Genomic DNA, 25,137 nt, shown 5'->3' with positions numbered 1-25,137 from the left:
AACAAAGAGTGAATTCTTTTTTGGTATATTTTTCTTATTTCAAATTATATAAGCACGTCAAACACGTACGTTTTGCTAAGTTTGTTTACTAGCAAAAAGATCAGTAAAAGAGTCCAAGTTAAAACTCGTGAATTGGCAGGTGAGTGAGGTGGTATTTTTTACTGATGGGTGTTTTTACTTTTTCTTCAGTTTTATATTTTGCGTTTTTACTTATAAAAAAAAAAAATCTAAAATTTGAACAAAATTTTGGAACACGTTTTATTTTATGTAGTTTACTCCATAAAAATTAACAGTGAGTTTGTTCCTGGGGGAGCGCTACACAAATATTATCACGTAGTTTTTTCTGCTCGTTTTCTGAAACGCAGCCCTTTTCAATTTAATTGCATTCTCCTTTTGTGTTGCTCGATGATTTATGTTCTTCCATTTTGTTAACAAGATATTGGTATTACTGTAGTCCTTTCTTTCCAGGAGAAGCAGTCGCATTTTTATCTGAATTTGCGGAGAATTAGGAAAAAAAAACAAGAAAGCCGAAGAAAGTTACGATGACGCTCCTAAGAATGAATTTCGTATTAGAAGAAAAGTGTTCGTGGGAATTCTTGCTTTATTGTTCGGTGACTGTGTTTTGAAACGATGGCATGTTTAAATTATGGTTTTCCCGTTTTTATTTCGCTTTTCTTATTCTCACCCACCCCCGTTCCGCGTCGCTCTTTCCAGATAGAACTAAAACCAAAATAATAAAGCAAAATTTTCCGGCGCGTATCTGGAAAGCAAAGTAATTAAAGTTAACAAAGCATAGTCCGTAATGAAAGACGAAAAAGTGAAGAACTAGTAGGAATGTCGTGGGACAGTAGTGATGTTTGGAAATTCCTAACTCAATGGACACTTTGTTGAAGTCCTACTTGGCCATCACAGCAGGGTTACAATATTCCGTAAGTCCCAAAAAAAAAGAAATTAAATGAATTATTTCGAAAAGCGTGAGTTCTCAAAAACGAGAAAACAGTACAATAAAACTTGGAACCGTTCCAGAATTTCACTAGAAACATCTTTGATGAGAATAGCATCCGGGAGCCCAATCGAGGAAAGAAATAGTTTAATCCAATTAGGTCTCGTAGACCGACAAGAATGCACTAGATCACTAAAAGTCGTAGAATTTTCTGGAGTTTTATAAGTTTTCCCAATGTCCCGGGGGGAAAAAGATGGAAACTAGTTCGAATAAAAAAGAAGGAGAACTAGGGAGTGATATATACATAACAGACACGAGACAGGTGGGAAAGTTTTGCCATCTTAGCAACAAAAAAAATTTCTTTTTACTTTGGGTGCCATGACAAAGACATGTTTCTTTCTTTTCTTTCTTATTTTTTTTCATTATTCCAAAAACGGTAGAAGGAATCTTCATTTCCTCAACTTCGTCTTTTCCGAATGAACGGAAACACAAAAGCCCGAGATTCAGGGACAGCTTTAAAAAGGGACGAATTCGTACAATTTGTTAGGAATCAGTCTTAATCTTCCAAAATTGGAAACGTGTCGACATCGGCGTAAGAAGATTCGTATGGGTGTCGCATGTTTGAGTCGTATAAGGAGAGAAATAGAAGCGTCTTCTAAGGAGAAGGTCGAAGGAAAGGTTCGGAGAGAAGGGAGATGAGCCAACCTATCTTTTCCTTTATTCCATCTGTGAAGCTATCGCACAATACCTTCATATGCAATAATTGAGTTTACAGAATCAAAATAAAGTCCGCTTGTAAGGAAGAAGATGGGATTATGTTTACAATTCTGTTAGATCTGTTTGCAAATTCTACGCAAACTCTTGTCCATTCTTCTCGTCGTTTCGGAACAGGAGTCGAAAGAAAAACAACAATAGACGAGAACGTTTCAGATGCTGTACTACTTCTTTTTCATCTCTCGAAATTCATTCTTTTGAAAAGTTTTTCATGCCGTGAATGGCAATGGTTACGGATCGACGCCGAAAAAAAATTTTCTTCATTTTGAGATAAAATTCGAGACTATTCTCATGAACTTAAAATCTTCAATGAGTTTTATAAAATCATGGTAAACGTGCGTTTTTAATAAAATACAAGAGAGATTTGAAAACAATTTTTTGTGTATATATATATACCTGTATAATTTATTTTTTTACAAAATAATAAAAAGCAACTTGTCTTACCCTACATAGACACGAACTAATTATTTTCGCTTGGTTTCTGCTACGAATACATCTGTATAGAAAGCAGTTTATTTATTTATTTTTTTTGAAACCTTTATAGAGACAACATATTTTAAAGAAAATCACCTTAATTTCTTGAAGGAATGCGTTGTTGTAAACTCTGTGTTTACGGAAAATTACCTAATAACATCTCTAAAATTGCTCGGAAACGCCGCATTGCACGTAAACTCATCTACAGGGTGCATAGAAAGTCCCCTTATCCAGAAATAACCCGTGAACCGTTGATCCTAGAAGCATACTTCAAATTGCAAAAGTATCCAAATACTGTGTAGACATCGGATGTATCATTCATATAGCAAGTGGTTGTATATAATTGTGAAACTAAAAAAAAATTACCCTTCCATTTTGCTGAGATATTTGAATTCGAGATTTTGCTGAAAATGAGGGAAAGTACTGAATATGAAGTGTAGAATGAGCTTAGTTTATGCTGTTCTTTCCATTATTTTCGGCGGTTTTCGAATACAAAAATATCTAAGCAAATATTGCACTCAAAAACATGGAATTTTTTCTTTGTGCTCAGGAGAAACAGGGCAAGACCTTTTCAATTGAGTTTTTTAGGACAGAATGAACAAATAAGAAAAGTATTTTTTTTTTTAATTTTAATAACTATACAACCCCCTTGCAATATTAATGACATATCTGAGATTTACATGATGTTATATTTGGATTCTATGTACAATTGAAAGTATGCTTCTAGTATCAATGGTTCGCGTATTAATCTAGGATAATATGCACCCTGTATAAAAGACCTTTAAATAGAATCTGAAACTGGGCAGTTTATTGGAAAATGTTTATTTTTTTATAGTGTGGAAGTGCTTCCATTTTAATTCGAAGCTTCGCGTGTACATACATTAGAGAATATCCTAAACTAGTTTCAACATATGGCATTCATTGTTAAAATTGTTCGAAACACAAAATTGTTATGAAAGCTGCATTGGAAGAAATACCGAATTGCCTCAAAATAGAACTTTCAAACACATTAACACCGTAGCGCTTCTTCAACGCAGACAACACGAAGTTCGCATTAAAAAAATCAGTTGATAATAGGGAAATGTTTATTACGTACAAACATCAGGTACAAAATTTATTAATTTTTGTCGCGTCATAAATTTCTAAGAAAACCAAAATCATCTTTAGAGAAATAAGTGAAGTAGAAATTACAAAATAATACAAATAATTTCTTGCGGATTTTCTCTCATTATTCATCTGTAGAATATAATATTCTATAGACGGTATTATGGAATATCTTAGACGCTCTCGCTTTAGACGTGAGAAACTGCAGCGTGATTTATCGTCGACGCCATTGCTTTTGCTCTCGTGCGATTCACTCTTCCTTGTTTAGTCGTTACAATGAAAACGCAGTGCTGTTTGCAAGAGGTGAAGGGCCGTGGAGGAGATAAACTCTGATGGTAAGCACCATCTCTTAAATGATGTTTCTGATGCAAATGAGGCCGTTTCAACGTCACTGTATGCGTCTGATTCAACTGCTTTGTGTGATATGTGTGAATCATATGAATTTCTCACATATATCGGGTGTGCATAATGCATTGGTACATCGGACATTGCTTATTCATACATAGAATTTTGTTGAAAAAGTAAAACGTTTTTGAGAATGGGCCCAATATGCTTTTATACGAGTCATATTATCATAAATCAAGCAACAGCATAAATATACTTTATTTATCAAATTATTTGAAATTTAAAATTTATTCACACTCATATATACAACATAGCATAAACAATACACACAAAGACAAAATACACATAAAATGCAAACACAAGTATAAGTACATATATATATATATATATATATGTGTGTACAAACATATCACCATTTGCCCAAGGGATTACATAGTGCGTCCAAAGGGCAGATTGATATTATATATATTGGGCGTTGACAAAGATCAATGATACATAGATAATATCCAGTCCTCATTATATTCGTAAAGAGAAAAAGAGAGAAAGTATATATATATATATATATATATATATATATAATGGTTTTTCCGCATTCCGTTTACAATTCCGTTTGTATATAAAATGGTTTTTCTGCATTCAACGGTGTTCTTTCTCAAATTTCCTCCGTTTTTCGAATTCGAATATCTCTGTGAATATTGCACTTAGAAACATGGAAGTTTTTTTTGTTGGCATCAAGAAAGACAGGGCAACAACTTTCTAATTGGAAGTTGGAGCACAGGGGGACCGCATAACCATTTAGATTTTTTATTTTGTTACACACTGTATTTTCACTATCAAAACTGGAACAGGGTAATTTTTTAACGCCTTTTGAGCATTTTTTAATTGGAATCATACCTCTATGACGGACGGTTGATGATATAAAGGCTGCATTAGTACTTGCAGGACACCCTTGTATTTGACAAGGCTTGTAATCCTTGCAGATGTGTTTTTGTTTTTGAGGATTTGAGTGAACCATTGTTTTCTATTGTATTCGGAATATTTGTACATGTGTAGATTCTTTGTAAATTTGCACTCTGTATCATAGTGTACTACTTCACCAAACACCAACTCTGACCATATCGCTGTATTGCAATTTACTGCCATTAACGAGATGAGTTGGAAATGAAGGCGCCGTCTGTCGGCAGTCGCCTCAAGCTCGTTAAAGAAAATATATTTTCTATATCCTCCCTCGGGTTTGAACCTGGGACCCTGACAGCAACCTTTTTGATGTCAGGGGTCCCAGGTTCAACCACAGCTGGTAGACGAGCATCTTACCACCACGCCACTCGGGCATAGTGTACTGGAGTACCCACCATACCTCAGGCATATTTGTTTATTCGGTGGCATTTCCGTTCGTGTAGATATTTAGGAAATGGGTCGTGTCCTGTTATGAAGATAGTCACCTCCATGTTCCAGTTTAATGTGTTGTGTGTGACTCGAGGGACAATTTCGTGCACTTTCCTAGCTGTTGTTCTTTGGTTCCAAAGTTGCTGTCATTTCTGGAGGGTTGCTTGTTTAATTTGTCGCTTCAGAAGTGTTAGTGGGAAAGGGTTATAAAGTTTATTGTCACAAGTTGATGGCAGTATATATTTACAGTATAATTCATTACTCCTTTCTTTAAATTTGAAAGAACAAATTAACCGATTGACATGGATTTTTTTTTTTTGTATTTCATTTTCAATTAAATGAAATACAGAAAAACCTGCCTATAACGATACAGCATGGACCGAAAAAATATTGTTATAGACAGGTTATCGTTGTGGACAGTTTGAGCATTTGCACTATTTCCTATTGAATAGGAATTCCACCGGCACCGAAGAAAATATCGTTTGAGGCAGTTTATCGTTATACACAGGTTTCACTGTATTTTTTAAAGTCATTTTTGAAAAATCGACTTCAAGGGTCGCGACACCCCTTTAATTAAAATTTTCAATGAATTCAGTCTTTGTTGCATCTATTTTACTGAATCCTAAAATCATTTCAAACTAGATCGCAGTACAAGTATATTGTGTAAAGGTGCTTGAAAATTGCACAATTCTACTGAACTTGAAACTTTCATAGTTAGCCATTAATCCAATTGAAAACATGACCTAACAGACGTGAATAAATTTAATCATTTGCTTCTCGAGTTGAAACTCGCGTTTCCACAAGATGAATTTCCTCTCGTTCTCTTCATCTAAATTGGCTTTTCGCGCACTGTTGATTTCGACATGCTGATTCGCCAACCAACCAGTCACTGCGTCCAGTAGTACAGTTTCCTTGCATGTAGTTTTGACGTATGTTCAGCGGTGACTTTATCTGAAGAAAGGCATCACAAGTCCGTTTCGAGAGTGTCTCTTAAGCTAAAACTATTCACTGGAAAGTATTCAATTTTGGTTGAATTACATCGAGCATTGGCTCATAGCCGTAGTAGTGTTTCACAAGTGACACCAGTCAATTCCTTATTCTGCTACGTCGTTGATATGTTAAATAAGAGAAAAAAATTTTAAAAAAATTGAGCATGCACATGAATTATATTCCTATATAGTATACAGGGAGATTTCATAGTTCCCCTTGCCGCATTTTACTTGCAAATCATTGATCTTAGAAGCATACTTGCAGTTAGAAAATGTATCCAGTCAACGTGTAGAACCCAGATACGTAATTCCTGTTGCAAGGAGTTGTATAATTATTAAGATATATCAAAATTAACTTTTTATACGGTTACCCTGTCCACAAAAACGCAATTTAAAAAATTATTTCCTTGTCTCTTCTCAGTCCAACAACAAAAGTTCCATGTTTCTAAATGCAATATTTGCAAAGATATTTTTGTATTCAAAAAAGAGAGAAAAGTTTTAAAAGAACAGCATTAACTAACGGACAATGCTTTTACCCTCATTTATGCTGTTCTTTCCCAACTTTCCTCCTAATTTTGGATTCAAATATCTCTGGGAATGTTGCATTTGGAAAAGTGGACATTTTTTTTGGCCTCAGGAAAAATAGGGCAACAACTTTCTAATCGGGTTTTTTGAGGACAGGGTGTTCGTAGAAAATGTTAACATTTTTATTTTAATATTTATACAAGCCTTTGCAATATGAATGACGTATTTGGTTCACCTGTAAAATGCGGCAAGGAGAATTATGGAATAACCTTGTATATTTAATCCTACATTTTTGTAAGTTGTGCACTTGAAATGAAAAATATTGTAAACAATGTGTGTGGTTAGTTTTATCACGTTAAGTTCGTGTTTCAACACTTTGCCAGATGATAATATGAACGATGGCCAAAACACGGATTAGCTAAGATCCTGTGCCATGTTCTAAAATATTGACGTTAAGGTGTAATTACAATGTTATAACGTAGAGTACCCCCCCCCCCCCAGATATATTAAGTACAGGAAAAATATCTCCTCGATCAATTGTTGGTTAGGTGAAATGTCCTGGACATATTTGGAAAATTAATAAAAAAAAATCAGCCAATTGCCAAAAAAAAGTGCGCTTTGCACTAAAATACTTATTATGTGGCCTAAAGTGTTTCTTTTTTGATAAATTTAAAAAAAATGTTCAAAATTTAACTCACAGATGACACTGTATAACGAAAAACTTTTCATAACATCCAAAATGCAACACAAACGATGCATAATTAATGTTTACAAAGATTTGCATCACGCACACACATCCGCCATATTTCAATATGAGTATGCTCTGTGACTCAGGATTCATCCAAATGGGTGGAAGGGTGCTCATATTGAGAAATATGGTAGTTTTATGTAACGCAAATTGTCATAAACATCAATTATGGTCTGCTTATGTTGCATTTTATCTGTAATGCAAATACAAATGCAAGGGCCACAACCGGCAAATTGCCCAACGAGGTATCTGACAAAATATGCCCATAAAAAAATATGGACGTCAAATTTAACCAAAATACCCAATACAAAATCATATATCACCAAAAAAAATTTAATAATACTAAATTTAATACACTAAAAAAATGATTATGGTTGTGTGGAAAAGTCGAGTGTTTATATCGTTTATTATGTCGAGTGTTTCGTGGTACAGTGCCACGAACACTCGATTTAGTAGAAACACAGTGGTTTAGTGCAAACCACACCACGATTGAGTAATTTTTCATTAATTTTTGAAATGTGTCCAGGACTTTTAACCCACCCTGTATGGTCCCATTGAGTGTGAACCAAAGCCGCTTGAAAGGTACACTTAATGCAGCTTTGGTGTGAACCCACCTTCATGGTCGCACATTCATTCACCTTACATTTCCTTAAATCCCATCATAACATGCAATCGTTTTGAGTAAAAATTACTCAATAAAGTAAATGATTAAGAAAAACTATGAAACGCACACATTTTTGAGTTTCTACTCGGTTTTTTTTTCAGCTAATAATATAGAGAGAAGCACGATTTCCCTTTCGTATTTTTAAGAATGACGCGTTGAATGTTAACAAAGATACTATATTTGCCTTTTACGAATTTATCATACCTTCAAGTTTCCTTAGAAATTAAGTGACATGACAATTTTTTTCATTTGCTAGTCTAGTGTGAGTGCGGTGGAACGAATTTTGGGTCGAATCAAACGATATTTTTGGGTACGAAAACCCACACATACACAGCGCTTATATTTTCTCTTTGAAAAGATGTTTGTTATTTTTTTTCTTTATAGAAATGTACACATCGGGTATTCCGATCACAAATATTTTTATGAGCATTTTAAACTGATGGCATCACTACATTTGCCGAAACATTCCGTATGTTGGGGGAAAAGGAACAAGATTTTCAAGAAAAGGGAAGAAAAAAAAAATGCCACCCCTTTTTTCACGAACACACACAGAATGAAATTTTGTAGGGAAGCGTACTCGAATGTCTCATTGAAATTCTATTCCCCACACAATAAAATTGCACTTTTTGTGCCAGACATCGCTATGTCCTCCATAAATGTAACAGAACATCGAGCGGGAATGGATATAGAGAACGTAAAATTTGCTCAAAATGAAAAGTCTTTATATGGAATTGAAATACAAATGCTATAGTGGTATCTTTTCTTCTCGCGCGCATCCAAAAAAATTCCAATGTTCTTACTTCTTATTTTTTTTCAGGCTGAACTTCTGTTCGGTCTGAAATGAAAGACGTCGTACATTTGCAATACGTTTCCTTGACAGGGCATTTTTTTACTAATGTCTAGAATCTCTTCGTAAATACAATTCCGTGGAAATACGTAGAATTTATGTGTTTCCTATGTGTGCATATGTATACGTGGGTTTTCATAAAAAGTTTGTCAGAAACTAACATGCCGAAAAAATTTTACGTATGTGTCTTAGTTATATGAAATATATGTATCAGACACGGCGCTAGTTTTTTATTGTACATGACGGTGTTTGAAAGTTATCAAATTCATGCGTTCGTTTCGAAAATATCGTGCATGAAGTAAACCATCGTTTCAAAAACACTACAATCCACAAACATGTCATTTTATAGATGTCTGAGACTATTTCGGTGTGTCTCGAATACAAGATCAAATGCATTAGAACATGTTCGAGTTAAGTTTTATCTACGATTACGAAAAATGAATATTTGTTCCACAAAAAATTTCGTTAAAAAAATTTGACCTTTACTAATGGCCGATGTAATGAATCAACAATGTTTAGCCACAATGTTATAAGAAAATATTTTCCTTGACGTCTTCGAAAATTCCACCAAAATCAAATGTCACCTCTGAAAGCTTCCTCTATTCTATGCAAAAAAAAATTCAATTTGACTCTTCGCAAAGCAAAATAAAAATTTTAGCGTACCGTAAACACGGGTTACTTTGGCCTATTTTTGTTTAAACTTTCAAATTCACTTTCCAATAAACCCAATGTGCTATTACTATTTTCAAGTTCTGGTAACCTTTTTTATATTGATAGGCTATCTTATATTATACATATACAGGGTGGTTAAAACTAAACTGACACTACTCAGACGCATGTAGCACCCAATCTGATTGAGATATTTGATGAAACTTGGTATATAGAATATATGAACCCCATGTTGGAAAAGAAAGATTCAATAAAAAAAAAAAGTTCGTTAATTTTTCACCTACAGGTGAAAATGCGGCGATTTTTTTTTTTTTTTATCGCACTTAACTTTTCCTCGTGGTCCAAATAACGTATACACCAAGTTTCAATGAAATGCGTCCACCACGACGGGCGCTACACGGGTCAGAGTAATGTCACTTGAACTAAGCTCAGTAGTGTCAGTTTACTTATACTGACATACTGGCACTCAGACCAGAGGTCGGCAACCTTTTTGACTGCATGTCAAAATCAACCAAAATGTGTGCATTAAGAAGACGTTTCGGGTATATACTTTATATATCCGAATATAATTATACTTTATTTTCGGAGCGCAAGTGGGTTACTTGAAATTATGAAATGGGTCACTCGGTGACCAGCGGGTCATAGGTTGCCGAGGCCTGACTTAGACCAATGTAGCTCCCGTTGTGGTGGACGTATTTCATTGAAACTTGGTATATTGGTATACACGTTATTTAGACCCTGGGGGGGGGGGGAATAACTGCAATAAAATAGCGCCACTTTTTCATTTGGTAATCAAAATCGAACTATTTTTTATTAAACCTTTCTTTTCCCCATGGGGTTCATATATTCTATATACCAAGTTTCATCAAAATATTTCCACTAGTATGGCCACTGCATACGTCTGAGTAGTGACCGTTTATTTTTAATCACCCTGTATAAACAAAAAAGGGAGTCGTTTTTTGGTGGCTGTCTTATGTTCTGTTGTGTAAACAAAAAAAAATGGTGTTTTTAACTTAAGTCAAATAAAAAATAAAAACATTTTGGGCCAATGTTACCCTTGCATATTCATAACTTTTCCCACTTTACTTTTTCCTATCTTAAAGCATTAAAGGGAGAGAGCTATGATATATCTTGAAACTGAGCTCGTAATGAAACTTCTCAAATTTTGAAAGAAAACTTATATTTCATCTGATCATAAAAATAGTAATATTTACATGTTTTCTTGGAACTTTCTCGTAACAATCTTGTCTTGTAAATTGTTGACAAAAACCCTATTTTAAGTCTTTGGAGTCTTAATTATTTCTTTTATGTCATTCCAGTTATAAAACAAAATGTCTTTGTCCTGATGCCATTTCCAAAACTTTTGGGCACGTTCTATACTATACAGTCCACAATAGCTCCTTTGTCATCCGCAGCTAACACCAACCCTTTCGACCATTCCACTGAAGAATCACAAAATTTTCTGTTTGCAAAAATTTTTCTTTAAGTCATATTTTCAATTGTTCGTGTCTAATTCCTGCTTGAACTGGGTTGGACCGATGCTCAACTTTTCCCTCATCGGATTGAAAAATCTTATCACCATGACCAGATGACACAAGACATCCTAAATTGTCACTGTCTTCGTCTGTTGAAGAGAAAAGGCCATAAGTTGTTTTTTTTGTTTTCTCTTTTCTAGATTGCATTTTCTTCTCTTTTGTCTTTGCAGTATTTGCTTCTTCTGCTTTCCCGGAAATTTCGGCACTGAAACCTTGGGATTACCTGCATGAAAAATGTCCAGAAAATGTATTCTTAAGTTTGTTTTCGATGGTGCTGCGGGTATTTTAAAATGCTCTGCAGGTTAAATATAGTTCATCTCACCAAATCTAACAGCATCTAAAATGTTTTGAATATAATCATTGATGTAGCCTGCACATCGTTTTCCAGGCTGACGCTTATATTTATACACGATCTTTCCCATCTGGAAACAAAAACTTGAAATAGGAAAACTACTTTGGGGTCCATCAAAATGTTAGGACAAAGTAGAGTGTATTTTTCAGGTTACCAGAGCTTGAATTTCTGATTATTTTTCGGGAAAAAGTAAATATTACACGAAATTTGAATCATACAGAATAATTTATTTGAAAGCATTAAATTTTCTTTCTATTTAGGTACTTACCTATTTTTAAAAGCTGGATTACAGCCTACACGGTTGTAAGTTTTTTTGAGAGTTGGAAAAACCACGTGCAAAAAAAAATCACAGTATAAATACTTACCTGCTGCTGCCTAGTAGGTAATTTGTGAAGTAGACAATACACGCCGTTACCTTGCTTACTGCCACTACCTAGCAGAAACTACAGAAACTAGTCCCAAAAATTATTAAGTAATTAGAGTACACGTTTTATTATATTATCATTTTGAGCCAAAGAAGCGTACCAGGGCCAAAATAGCCCGCGTTTACTGTATATGATTATTATATCCATATTCTATCCGACAGCGTTTGAAATCAATGAAGTGTATAGATTTTGTTTTATTTTGAGTGTATTGATTTTGTTTTATTTTGGGTGTATTGATTTTGTAACATTTTAGTGTGTGGTATGAATAAAAAAACTGATCTTTGCATCCGACGTTAATTTTATATTATGATACATCGAAAAAACACATAATAAATGTGGTAAAACTTAAATCTCGACAAACTTTCGAGAGTTTGTTATTGAGAGATTGAAAGTTTCCTGAAAAAAATTGAATAAAATTACACTCATTTATGAGTAATTACAGAAAAATTACCTGTTAAAACTGAATTCTAGTTATTAATTTTCGATTTTTTTTTTTTTGTGCATTATATACAGAATGCTGATGCCACACGCATAACACAGACCTCCTCCTCCTCCTCCTCCTAACCAGATCATGGCCCAAAACTTTGCCAACGAAGAGATGTAAGAAGGTGGTCAAAGACCTGGGTCATGCTGGAAAATATAACACCGACCTGTAGATATTACAGAGCAGCGTTTCTCAACCTTTTTGAACCTAAAGATCAGTAAAATGTCTGAAACAATTCAATGGGCAATTAACTTGCAGCATGAGTTGTGTGATCGTATGACTTTTATTCTGCTAATCTGTATTTTTTTTGTCCCGACATTTTTGTAAAAATACCCCGTTTTTCCCGTATTTTCAACAAAGCATGATCATTGGAATCTTTACTAAAATCATGAGTGAAGATAAATTCTAAATTATATTGTGATAATTGCGGCTATAAATATAAATTTTCATCTAATAATATATTTTTCATGTTCAACGATTTTTCCGTGAATTAAATTTCATATCACTCCGGCTTCTCACCATCCTCCAACAATTATAGCATTAATTCGAGAATTTGTTAAAAATTCAATTTTTGACTACATTTAGCAGTGTCCCGTATTTAGAATCGTATTTTCTCGTATTTTTCTCGATAAAATATATGGTTACCATAAGTTAATTTTTTTTCATTTGAACCCGTATACTATTCATATCAATTACAACAATCGAATAATTATCATTCAACTAGAATAAAATTGTCACGTCTGCCTTCGGACCACTTCTGGTCTTCCTACCATAGGTTGCGAAACGCTGTTACGGGGAACCGATTTTTATCCTAGTTATGTTACAACCAGTGGATACCTCATAAAAATCTCAAATCTCATTCGTTGATACTCGTGAAGTAAAAAAAAGGCATTCGTTTTTTGTTTTGTTTTTTATTCTATCATTTCCAAAATTTATGCCAATGTTTCTATTCTATACAATATCATACACCTCTGTTATATGGCGGCTTTCGGGGTATAAATTTCATGTTCGTAGAAGGTAAAAATGAAGTCTCGTCTGTATAGAAATGTTCCGTTTATAAGCTTTAGCTTAACAACCCTGAAAGTACTAATGAACTCTTTGGAAACACTGGTAACGGTGATGTGATCCTCAAGGTGTAGTAGTAGTTTCCCGTTCGACTTATCCAATTTTCGAAGCTTCAAAGATTTACGAGATCCAAGTGCGAGAAACTAAGCATTTATTATGTAGCTGCTGACATAGAACAACATATCTTTCTTTATTAGAAAGATTACCTTCAGTACGTATAGCGAAAACTCATTTATGGACCAGCCGATGAGTTATCGACTTCTTTGCCAGTACTGACCTTCGGCTATGGTTGGGCGCGCTGACTAGGCACCATGAAGTTGGCACTTTTTTCCCTTCAGCACAACAACTTTTTCCTCAGCATGACATCAATAAGTTTGGTTATGAAGGGTTGCTTGCTTCACTGTTTTGGGGGGAAGTTATATATATCGAAGACTACCTAAGATAATGAATTATTATATCATAGTTCTGACATCACGTTGCTCTCTTTCGCTTTCTTTCACTTCGATATTAATCTTATGATAATTTTGTTTGTACAAACAAAACACTTCTAACAAATATTACTTAACATTTTTATCCATGAATCTGTTCAAGAGATTTAACCCTCAAGTCCGTAGTTTTGCATATGTGAAAAGGGTTCTTTAAACGTTCATTATTGTAGACAGTTGAAGAAATTTATAAAAATCAGAATCACCTTTTCATATGAGGTGAGGTCGTACTATATTTCGCTTTTATACTTTGAGTTTGTTGGTAGATTCCACAATTAATGCCAGCAACTCTTTGTTTGATGCAGAGCATGTGTGGCTGTGATTTCGCTAATTTGTTAAAATGTTTTGTTCACGTTTCCTTTTTTTACCTTCAAATTTACAGTCCGAGATTTCTTATCACTATAGTTTCGAGTCACAAAGAACGTAGTTATATATTTGAAAGTAATATTACTCTTCAATAGATTCATTTTATGTGTGACTTTTGAGGCTTTGCGCGTCTTCAATAAGGCCCTGTATAAGCAGCACAATTCGAAATAGGTTTTTTTAACGACTTTTCCGTCTTTCAATACGTGTTATTAACTATGAAAAAATTATCAGTTAAAAAAAATCCAGCATTTAATGCTTAAGAAGATAGGATGCATCCAGATTTTTAATAACAGAAAATTCCAGTCACGCGAGAAGAAAATCTGATTCATCATGGAATTCGATGTCGCAAAAATTTAGTAAAAACTAACATTGAATAGATATTTTTATCGTTGCTATAAATATAATCGTTTTGTACATGAGGTTTAAAATTAATTGTGAACAAATATCAAAGAAGGTATATGTATATTTGAAGGCTCCTGCAAGAAAAGCAAATCACTCGTTGAAATAAGTTAGTGATCTGATCAAAGTAAAATGGAACATTTCTGCCATCTTGTGGCAGAAATGAAAATCTAAAAAGGGCGATAGACATTTAGTTATTTTTGTACACGAAAATAAAGATGAAACTTATGTATAATATTATTATTTTTTACCTGAAAGTTTTCATTTTTTTTATGTAGATGGTATGGAATTTGAAACATACTTTATTCTATTTCATACGATTCAACGATTCAAGTGTTTTTGCAATCTTTTGCCATCGGACAGAATATAATTTAACGTCTAAGAGAGTGAAATATTTTCCCCATGGGCGGAGATGGAGTTTGTGCATGGGGGAGCAATGCCCCCTCCCAGCATTAATGACGGAGCAGACTGATCTAATGTATATGCACGTATATGAATTGGCGTCATCATTATCATGCGCCGCCCCGCTTCCATTGTCATGCCCCCCCCCCCAGCCTTTCATGCCTATTCCCGCCTATGATTCTCCCAAAGACAACAAACTATTTAATGATGGTTTGAACAACTTCCGTGTTTTAAAATCTAGTGTAGTAAGTAGAACTTAAATACCAACCGTTGCGAATACTTCCCATGGTTGTAGTCGTCACAAATTCAGTACGTTATTCAAGTCACTGTAGTAAAACTCATTAAAGAGGAGGTCGTATAAAAAGTTTTAATACCTGTTTAAACTGTATTCATCTGATTGCATTTGTTGACATTTTGTCATTTGATCATTTTTGTCTCACCACAGTCATTTTCTGAACACGAGGGCTAATTAGACCGGGACCTACAATTTATTGCCGATTCCGAATGGCAGCCTTTTTTTATATTCACCGAGAGGTTGGTGCGCTAACCTCTTGATTTAGGACTCCCTACGGTAGCAATCTTTTTCTGTGGTCATGTCGCCGTTTCTGTTGTACCCCTGTGCCAAGAAAGTTTCTGGCAAAGACGAACCGGGTATTGAACTCGCGACACCTCTAAGCATCCTTTGGTACTTAAGGCAAGTATCTTATCGACTTGAGCTACCGCGCCCTTGTCAGTTTGTTTCACCACCATTAGTAATACTATAAGTTAAATAAAAATGAAATGAGTAAATATTTTAAGAAATATATTTTTTATAAACTTACATGCACGTGGGGCCCAATCACATCCGTAGACTGGTAGGAATGTTTGAGGCAGTTGTTTTGACTATACGAGACGTTTCCGTCCATAAAAATATATGAGTATACTCAATCAAATTAAAAATAACTGTACCATGATGTCTAAAATTGTTCCATTATGACAGTGAAACAACCATTTAATATATTTGGATTATTTCGCATTTATATTATATATTGTATATCACTTAAAGTGAGTCATTATTCGAATGCCGAGTATTTTTTTTGATATTGCTAATACATAATTAATGCATATATGATGCCAATAAAGCTGCTTAAGAATTACGGATCCACCTCTAAGGAAATGGCAAACACTCAAACAGGTGTCCTCCAAGCAAAATCAACTGAATGGCAATATCATAAGTGATATGAATAATTTATAAAGTTGATAATTTATGTGCAAATTTTTAAAGTACTGTTTATGTTTCAAAACCAAAAAACCAAAATCTCGAAAAAAAATAATTATTAACGATTTGAATATAATTAATGCGGAAAAATTGACAGTTCATTGCCTGCTACATTGACATGAGGTTGAGCGGAGAGTTTAGATAGACTGTTGTATGGTAATAATTTAGCAGGGCTTTTGGGTGAAAAATATTGACATAATTGATGAAGAAGTCATTTATTTAAATAATTATTTTTTAAAGTGATTTATTACCAGAAAAGTGGTTAAAAGTCACAAAATATCGTTCAATGTATGTAAAAAAATATTCAGTAACGAATTTTGAGCATTACTCATTGGTTTCCCGGGAAAAAGGTACGAAAAGTTTAAAAACAATGCAAAAAACAACTACGTTGTATACAACTATGCATACTATATATTAGCAAAATTCTGATTCCTATTTTTAAGGAAGATATTCCAGTACTTCCTTCAAAGCGTCGAACTCCATCAGGACAAAGCGTCGAACTCCATCAGGACAAAGCGTCGAACTCCATCAGGACAAAGCGTCGAACTCCATCAGGACAAAGCGTCGAACTCCATCAGGACAAAGTGTCGAACTCCATCAGGACAAAGCGTCGAATTCTATCAGGACAAAGCTAGCTGCCTCATCTCCAAAAGTATAATCGTATTTCTGAGAAAAATGAAACAGATACTGGAATAAAATCAACATACAATTTGAGCATATTCTTATACTAGTCTTCAAATATAGCACCAATGTGGATTACAGTGCCTTGTGAAACACGCGTTTTCACAAAATTTCAGAAAAATCCCTTCTATCTTGAAAATGCAGATTTATTATGATAACCAAAAAACAATGCTATCAAATAGAATACATAAGAAAATAATTTACTAGTTTTATGTAATTTTATTTAAACTGCCAGAACCATTTCCAATATGTGTAAAAATCCTCTGTAATATCACACGTACATGTAAAGTATATATTATTTTTATAAATAGTGTAGAAAAAATTCGATTTATATACTCCATAAATGCAAGTTGCAAACTAACGGCTACTGATATCTATCGGACTGTCAGAACGCCTGATAAGCTATTTAAATTGTTTTTGTCCCATCCTCTAGGCTCATGCAAAACATAATATGAATTGACATAGATATAACGTACGTACTAAATTATTTGAAATCGTATAAGGCCAAAGAGTGTAAAACATGTGTTAGCATTTGCAGTAGCAATTACATTGGTATAAAATATTAGATGTCTCTCGAATATAATTCATTCGCAGCATGCCTATAGCTTCATTTTTCACAAAATATGCATCATTTTAATTAAATAAGTAGAAATTTTAATTGAAGTTATTTTATGACAAATGGTTATCGTTACCATCTGTTTCTTCCCATTTCAAGCTTCGCAAGGCTTTAGTAAACGACCGTCGTTTGTTAACTCTCCTATCCTTTGCGTTTCGAATAATTGGGAAAGCCAAACAAAGCTTTAGTAAAACACCACCGAAAATCTCTTTCTTAATTGAAACGTTTGTCGTCAAATAATCTGGTAACGGAGTGGTAATGGTAATAATAAACGGAATTTCTACGCTTCGCAGAGTTAAATGCTTATTATAACAGTTTTGCTCGAACACTTCGATTAATAATCTTTATTCATCGAAGCACAGGATCATATTGATCTTCTCCCATTAGGCAAATATTGCTGAATCTACACAAATTCGGTACGAGCCACGTGTACTTAACACATAATGCGATTAGGAAAGAAAGCCGATGAGTATTTATATTATATAGTATTTGTATGAGAGAGAAAGAGCGCACCTTAACAAATTCCAAACTTTAGAATACTCGAATGAATTCGTAGGATACTCTGCTACTGAAATTCTGCGTATAAAAAAAATCAATATATATTTTCTTCGTTAATACACTATAGTTAGAGTAGATCAGAGTTTCTCAACCTGTGGTTCGCGAACCAGAGGTGGCCCGTGACGATGGTACAAGTGGTCTACAGAGAGCCCCTGATGGAATGAAAAATTATTCATTTGTGAAACTAGCATTAGTAATATACTCTTGGGTTCAAATGGAAAACAAAATCCTCATCGAGGAAAAGATACGGGGAACCTCTAATTGTCTCCAAATTTTCTCAATAAAATTTAGGAGTGATTCTCAATAAAATTGCTAGTTTTTACCAAAATTAAGGACTATTGCACAAATCGCAGTAAAAAAAAATATATTTCACGAAGAAACGTTAAAACCTAGTGATTACATTTCATTGAGGCAAAAATACAATAAATTGGGATCTCGAATATGGCAAAATACAAGGCATCATCAATTATCACAAACGTTGCTCTAAGTCAGCAAAATCGCCAATTAGTAAGGGAAAATTTGATAAGTGGGGGGGTTAAATGAAGTTGATATTTTCATATGAATTTTTTTTCTATATTTTTCATATTAACCGACTTCATTCGAGTATTATGCATAATCACTAATTAAAAATAATAAATGCAGTGAAATTTATCAAACTATTACCGAGACTATTGGTGATTATGCATAATCACCTGTTGATCACTTTAATCGTAATTTATATACAACATATCTATTAAATAGCATATTATTTAGCTTTTGACTGATTCTAATATAATGAATTTTGATAACTGTCATAGTATAAAAGTGGATAAGGGTATTAGTACTGTATATAAGCAAATGTATATGAAGTTTCCTCAACTAAACATAGAATATCTCTACATTTTTCAACAAATTTTATGCTGAATTAGTAAATTCAAAGGACGTAGAACATAACAAAGAAAAGTTTTAAGAAACAAGATACATTTAGTAATCATTCCTAATGAAACTAACGCTTCATGTTCTCCTTTCTGTAATTTGTTTTTTCGACTCCTATTTTCTGTTGTTGTTTTTTTTAACTGATGCCATTCAGAAGAAACACATTTTAAAAATTTGAGCTTTCTAGTAGTTCTAAGGATGAGAAGAAAATCTATTTTTTTTAACTTAAAGAAACACTGAAGCGAATTACTTACATCTGAAATATTTTTTGCTTCTTCAACATTTTTTCAAAAATATACATAGTAAAATAGCCATCTATTCATTCCTCCTTTTCTCACTTTGGAAAATTCCGAGTTATTTTATTTTTCTTCTTTTTTGAGGAAAAAATGTTTGTTTTTCTCAGTGTCTCCAGAAGTTCAACAAAACGTCATTATCTTCCACTTTGCGGTGTTTTTAAATATCTAAAACTCTACAAAGCGCAAAAATTTCTTTGAAACCACACTGCTAATTTACCCTAATGCCTTTTTACGTAAGTTTCTAACAGTAGAAAAACATTTTTTTTTCTGATGAATAATATCAATAGAAATGGGAATGTTTTCAGTAAATTTTGTTATTATTTGGCATTTTACATGATTTCAGGGGAGTTGATACTTTTAACATGGTGAAAAACTATGCTCTAATAGAAATATCATTAAAAATACGATTTAATCATTGATTTTTTTCAAATTTTTCACACATTTTCTTGATTGTATGTGCTATCCTATGCGTGTATAAAGTTTTAAATATCTTAAATACTTATGTTTTTGTAAATTTTCAAACAAATCATTAAAAACAGTGTGCACGCATGATAAAATAGCATGACATCAATAAATTGAAAAAAGAAAACTGTTCAGTACATTAAATGAAGCAAAGGTTGAGATTTCATTGACTCTATCTTATTCAAAATTAAATTTTAAATTTCGAAAATTTTTAAATTTTAAATTAACCAATATTTAATTTTAGTATATAACCAATATCTCTTACAGGTAGTATATATGTAAAAGAGAAACAAACACAATTCCGAAAAATTAAAAATAATTCAATAGTTGAGATTATTAATCATACAGTTTGGAATTAATAAACCTCATTAATTTCCAAATGGCTTCCAAAGATGTTATGCGACTTACAACAAATGCACACTGTATTACACGATTAAGCATTTAGAAATTGGAAATCGTTGTAAATTATATACATGACAGTAAGGAAAGTCCCTAGGCCGGCCACATTCTACTTGCGAACCTTTCATCCTAGAAAGATACTTCCAATTAGAAAAAGTATCCAAATAACGTGTATAGACTTCAGATACATTATTCCTATTCCAAGGGGTTTTTTAGTTATTAAAATACAAAAACTACTTTTTTATACAGACATCCTGTCCTCAGAACCCTAAGTAGGCAGTTGTTGCACTGTCTCTCTTCTGAGGCCAACAAAAAAACTTCCACGTTTCTGGGTGCGATATTTATTGAGATATTTAAATTCAAAAATTGTAGAACAGTTGTGAAAGAACAGCCAAAACTAACGGGCAATGCTGCTTTCTTTTATTTATGCTGTCCTTTCCCAATTTTCAATCCCAATATCCAATTTACAAATTCAAATATCTCAGTGAATATTGCACTTGGAAACGTGGATCTTTTTTCTTTTTTTTTCTCCTCAGAAGAAACAGTGCAAAAACTTTCTAATTAGGTTTTTGAGGACATGGTGTTTCTATAAAGAACTAGTTTTTGTATTTTACTAACTATAAAACCCCTTACAATACGAATGACGTATCTAACGTCTACACGTTCTTTGGATACTTTTTAATTGGAAGTATGTCTCTGGGATTAACGGTTCACCAGTAAAATGTGGCCTAGGGACTTTCCTGACTACCCTATATATTTTGAAATTCTTTCAATTTTTTTTTTCGAACAAAATTCTTATCTTCTAGACTTTTAATACATTTAAACTAGAACAAATAAATAAATAAATCCTCCGAATATATCACACACAAGTTTTCACACAAAAATCGAGCTATCCCTTTTAAATATAGATTCACATTTCTATAGAGATTTATTGGTAAATATTAGAGCTAATAAAAGAACAGAAAGGAGAAATAATTGGACTGTAAATCACGCAATTGCTCTAAAGTAATTATTTTTTCCCAAAAAGTCTTACATTCTTGTGTTTAGCTGTTTAGTTCAGATTTTTTTCCGTTTTTCCACATTAAAAAATGTTCTCTGTTTAACAAAGCATAAAAATTGACAAGTCTCTCGCTAATGAATAAGCCTAGTGAGTATGCACTATTGTTTGATTTCTTGCTCTGAAGAAAACTAACCGGAAAAGGAAAAAATAATAATATTCTGAATTACTTGCAAATAGCTAAATATCTTAAGAATTGCTTTGGATCCATTAAAGCCTGTTGTTTACAACAGCTTTTGTCAGCAAATTAATTTCTTTTTAAAATTTCGAAAAAAAAAATCTTTCAAATGAGTAATTACTTTACGCTCTAGAAGAATCTGAAAGAGCTGCATTTATAAGAAATAAACTCGTGGACTCAAGAACTGAAATTACCTTGCTACTTCATTAACCTCTTGACAACATTTACATATAAATCATATATATAAATTTTTTGGTAAGGTGGAGAGAGAAACTCTCCGAGCTAAATTCAAAGAAGAAATCGCCAAACTTTTTCCTTTTTCCTTACTCTTAGAATATTAAATTTTCAAATACCACAGGAATTCAATTTTATGAAGATTAGAGAATCAGAGTAAGAGAGAGAGAGAGATAGAGAGAGAGATTCTTTTAAATATCGATAAATACACACACTTCACTGATGTCACAAAAATTTAATTCTTTATAAAAATACTTAACTTTTATTTTTTTTAAAGAAGTTCAAAGCGTTAGGGGACCTTTTCTTCAATATTGCTGCTCATCAATTTGCACAGCGTACAAACCCAACATAGAATTATTATCATTCCATTGTTATTGTCTAATATCTTTTTCGTATATATTATTCATGCATTTTTAATATGTTTCAGATAAAATTTCTCAAAAGAAAACTAAACTTCGAATTTTTTATCATTATATGAAATATCAATAAGTAATTTATACTCAAAAATTATAAGCATTGGAGAGAGTGGTTAGTGATTTTTATTACGTGTTCTGCATTAGCTATGTAAGCTAACGTAAGCTACACGTAATTAAGTTTTGTCGTATAATATAAAAATTATTTGAAGAAATGTTTTTTTCTGATACACCCATGAATAATTTTAAATATTTTTGTTTATGTACTCCAATCTCGTAAGCTAACATACGTTTTATATACAGAATGTTAAAAATGATTCGTGAAAACCATCAACTGAAAATCAACGAAAAAACCATATACATATTATACAAAGAAGTCCCATTCGCTAGTTCTTGTGTTGTTGATGATCACCCCATACAAAACGTATTGAACATTTTTATAATAAAAACACATGTAAATTAGCACTGTTAGCTTATTTTTAGTTGGAACAATACATCACCACAGCAATTTATTTAATTAGAATGGATTTTTAATTAGCTAAAATAGTTAATTAAGGGCGAAATATAGAGTTGGAATCGATTTTAATGTTATTTGTAAACGTATAAAATCTTGCTTAGCAAATTTAATAATTTTTACCTTGAACTTTATTTACGATTCCCTCAATTTGGTGTGATTTTATAAATCTCTGAACACGTAAAATTTTGACAGCTTTCAAAAAAGACACCGACAAGAAATCAACTCTTCTTAGATAAAGAAAAGTATTGTACTTATATAGCTGTGTATTATATACTGAAGTGACACTAAAAGGTGTACTTTCTAAATTACTGAGGAAAAAAAATTGAGAAAATAAATTGGTATATAATGGATTCTTTTTATCGCGTGTTTGCCTAGCTGTTAATCACTGTTTCTGCTTCCAATAAAACATGAACGTGTATTTGTAGAGTAATAGGCTACATTACGATCACAACATAAATATTTCATGCATTTCTTACATCCTTTTTCCTACTCACGTGTATGAGAAACAATTTCTAATGAATTAGTTTCATGGAGTAAAGTGACTTGGTTATAGGAAGACAATTGTGTGAAATATATACAGTCAAACCTCGTTAATGAGTCACTCTTGGAAGGGCAAAAATATGACTTCGTAAGCGGAGTGACTTGTTAAACGGAGAAAGCCATAGCTGTCCAATTCCTGTCTGAGGACAATTGGGACTTCCAAAAAGTGACCCAGTAAGCGGAGTGATGTGTTAACCGGGTGACACACTAACGAGGTTTGACTGTATATACTGACTTATTCAACCACCAAATATTCTGATTTTCAAAGAAGCTATGGTTTTACCAAAAAATAGTGATTTGTGAAAAAATTTCATAAAAATCATTGAAATTCTAAAAAAAGTAACAATTTCCAGAAATCCTTTTACAAATTTCATTGATGAAATTTCTTGTGCTCACTCTGATTCTGAGAGCTCAACTCACATTTTGCACATGTGTAACCCTGCACTGTCGCATCACCCTTCAACCAGGACAATCCATCACTAGTTCGGTATAAACAAGACTCGAATTATCAATTATCTATTAACGGCTCTTGCAGTGTTTATGACGTGCTCTTTTCACGCTGTTTAGTTTTCGCTGCTTTCCAAATCTCCAACCAGTTTTACCAAGAGAGAATAACTGCCGTGGTAGGATTAAATATAGTGCTTGTCAGCCCCTAGGACGGGGGAAGCGGTCATTAAAAATAAATTCTACGTCCGTTACTCTTCGCTTTAATTAAAACATTAATGGACAGGCCGAGTAAACGACTTCCCGAGTTGCATGTTTACGATTCCACAACTCGCTCGTATGGCTGAGAGGTCTCTCTCTCGAAATAACTAATAAACTAAACGACGAAAAAAATAACTGTTTGCATAACCTTCCGGTTAGATTATTAGGATTCCGCGATAATTCCGTAACCAAAGCATTTATGGAATTCCCGAATTACCTTCAGGCTCATGAAACCACAGAACAGCAATCTATAAATCTCCATTAGAAGAGATAGATAAAGCAAATAAAGCTGTTAATCAAATTTATATATATGATCGGGATGCACCTTCATAAAAGTGGAAACTAAAATCATCTTTATTTAAAAGGAGCGAATCTCGAGACCATTTTCCAACCGAGGTTATTCCCACAAGTGCTCTTCAACCAGTTTATTAAATAATCTCGCAAACTCACCGAGATAGATCTACATTAAGGTGCATTCCACTAGGTTCCCTCCCGATGCCCTCTCGAAAACACGAGGGCTTCGTACTTTTTTTTTTCTCTTCCATAAACCTAGAAAAATGTAGTGGGTATTTATAGATAACATTCGTAATATACGACCAATATTTGCCACACTGTTCCGAAATGCTTCTTTACTTTGAAAGAGAAAAAAAAATTCAAAGAGACCTCATGCTTGGTGCTTTTTTTTCTTACTCTAACTGCAATCGCTCAAAAGCGAAGGCAAACAGCGTAGACTTTTTTCATTTTTTATTATTTTCAAGTTCTCTTTCTGATAAATAGAGCAAGTGGATGAAATGATTTTCCTGAAAAATATAAAGGAAAAAAAAATCTAAAAATCTCTTCCGAGCGAATTTTCTTTGCTCTTGAATTGATTGACAAATATTTGCAATGCACCAAAGCTCTATATTCAGAACTCTCTATCAAAAAAAAAGATTATAGAAGAACCTATTTTTTGCAGTAAGCTCATCTCATTTTACTATAGGTTGTTTTACTTTTTCTTTCTCTATCTCTTTGCTATCTGCTCCATAAAATTGATACATATGGAACAGGGAATAACTGAACTCTGTTTCTTCTTGTTCGTATAACATTTTACTATGTATAATCTTTGCAAGTTATTCAGGTTTAAAATGAAGCCATTTATTTCAGTCCTCATTGTTTGAGAGCAAATATTGAAATCTAAGCTTCAAAAAAAGAGAAAAATGCTTCAAGTAAATGAATTCATGCGAGCATATGGTAAATTGCTCGCAAGTGGACCTTCTTTCTCAGAGGCAGTGCAACATTTTACGAAATTCATACTAAAAAATTGTTTATTAGCGCGTAAGATCTATGA

The sequence above is a fragment of the Pholcus phalangioides genome, unplaced genomic scaffold (genome assembly GCF_987345545.1).
Source record: "Pholcus phalangioides strain wild (caught in Gottingen) unplaced genomic scaffold, Ppha-v1.0 ptg000007l_1, whole genome shotgun sequence".
Taxonomy (NCBI): domain Eukaryota; kingdom Metazoa; phylum Arthropoda; class Arachnida; order Araneae; family Pholcidae; genus Pholcus; species Pholcus phalangioides.
Note: the sequence above shows the minus strand (reverse complement) of the source record.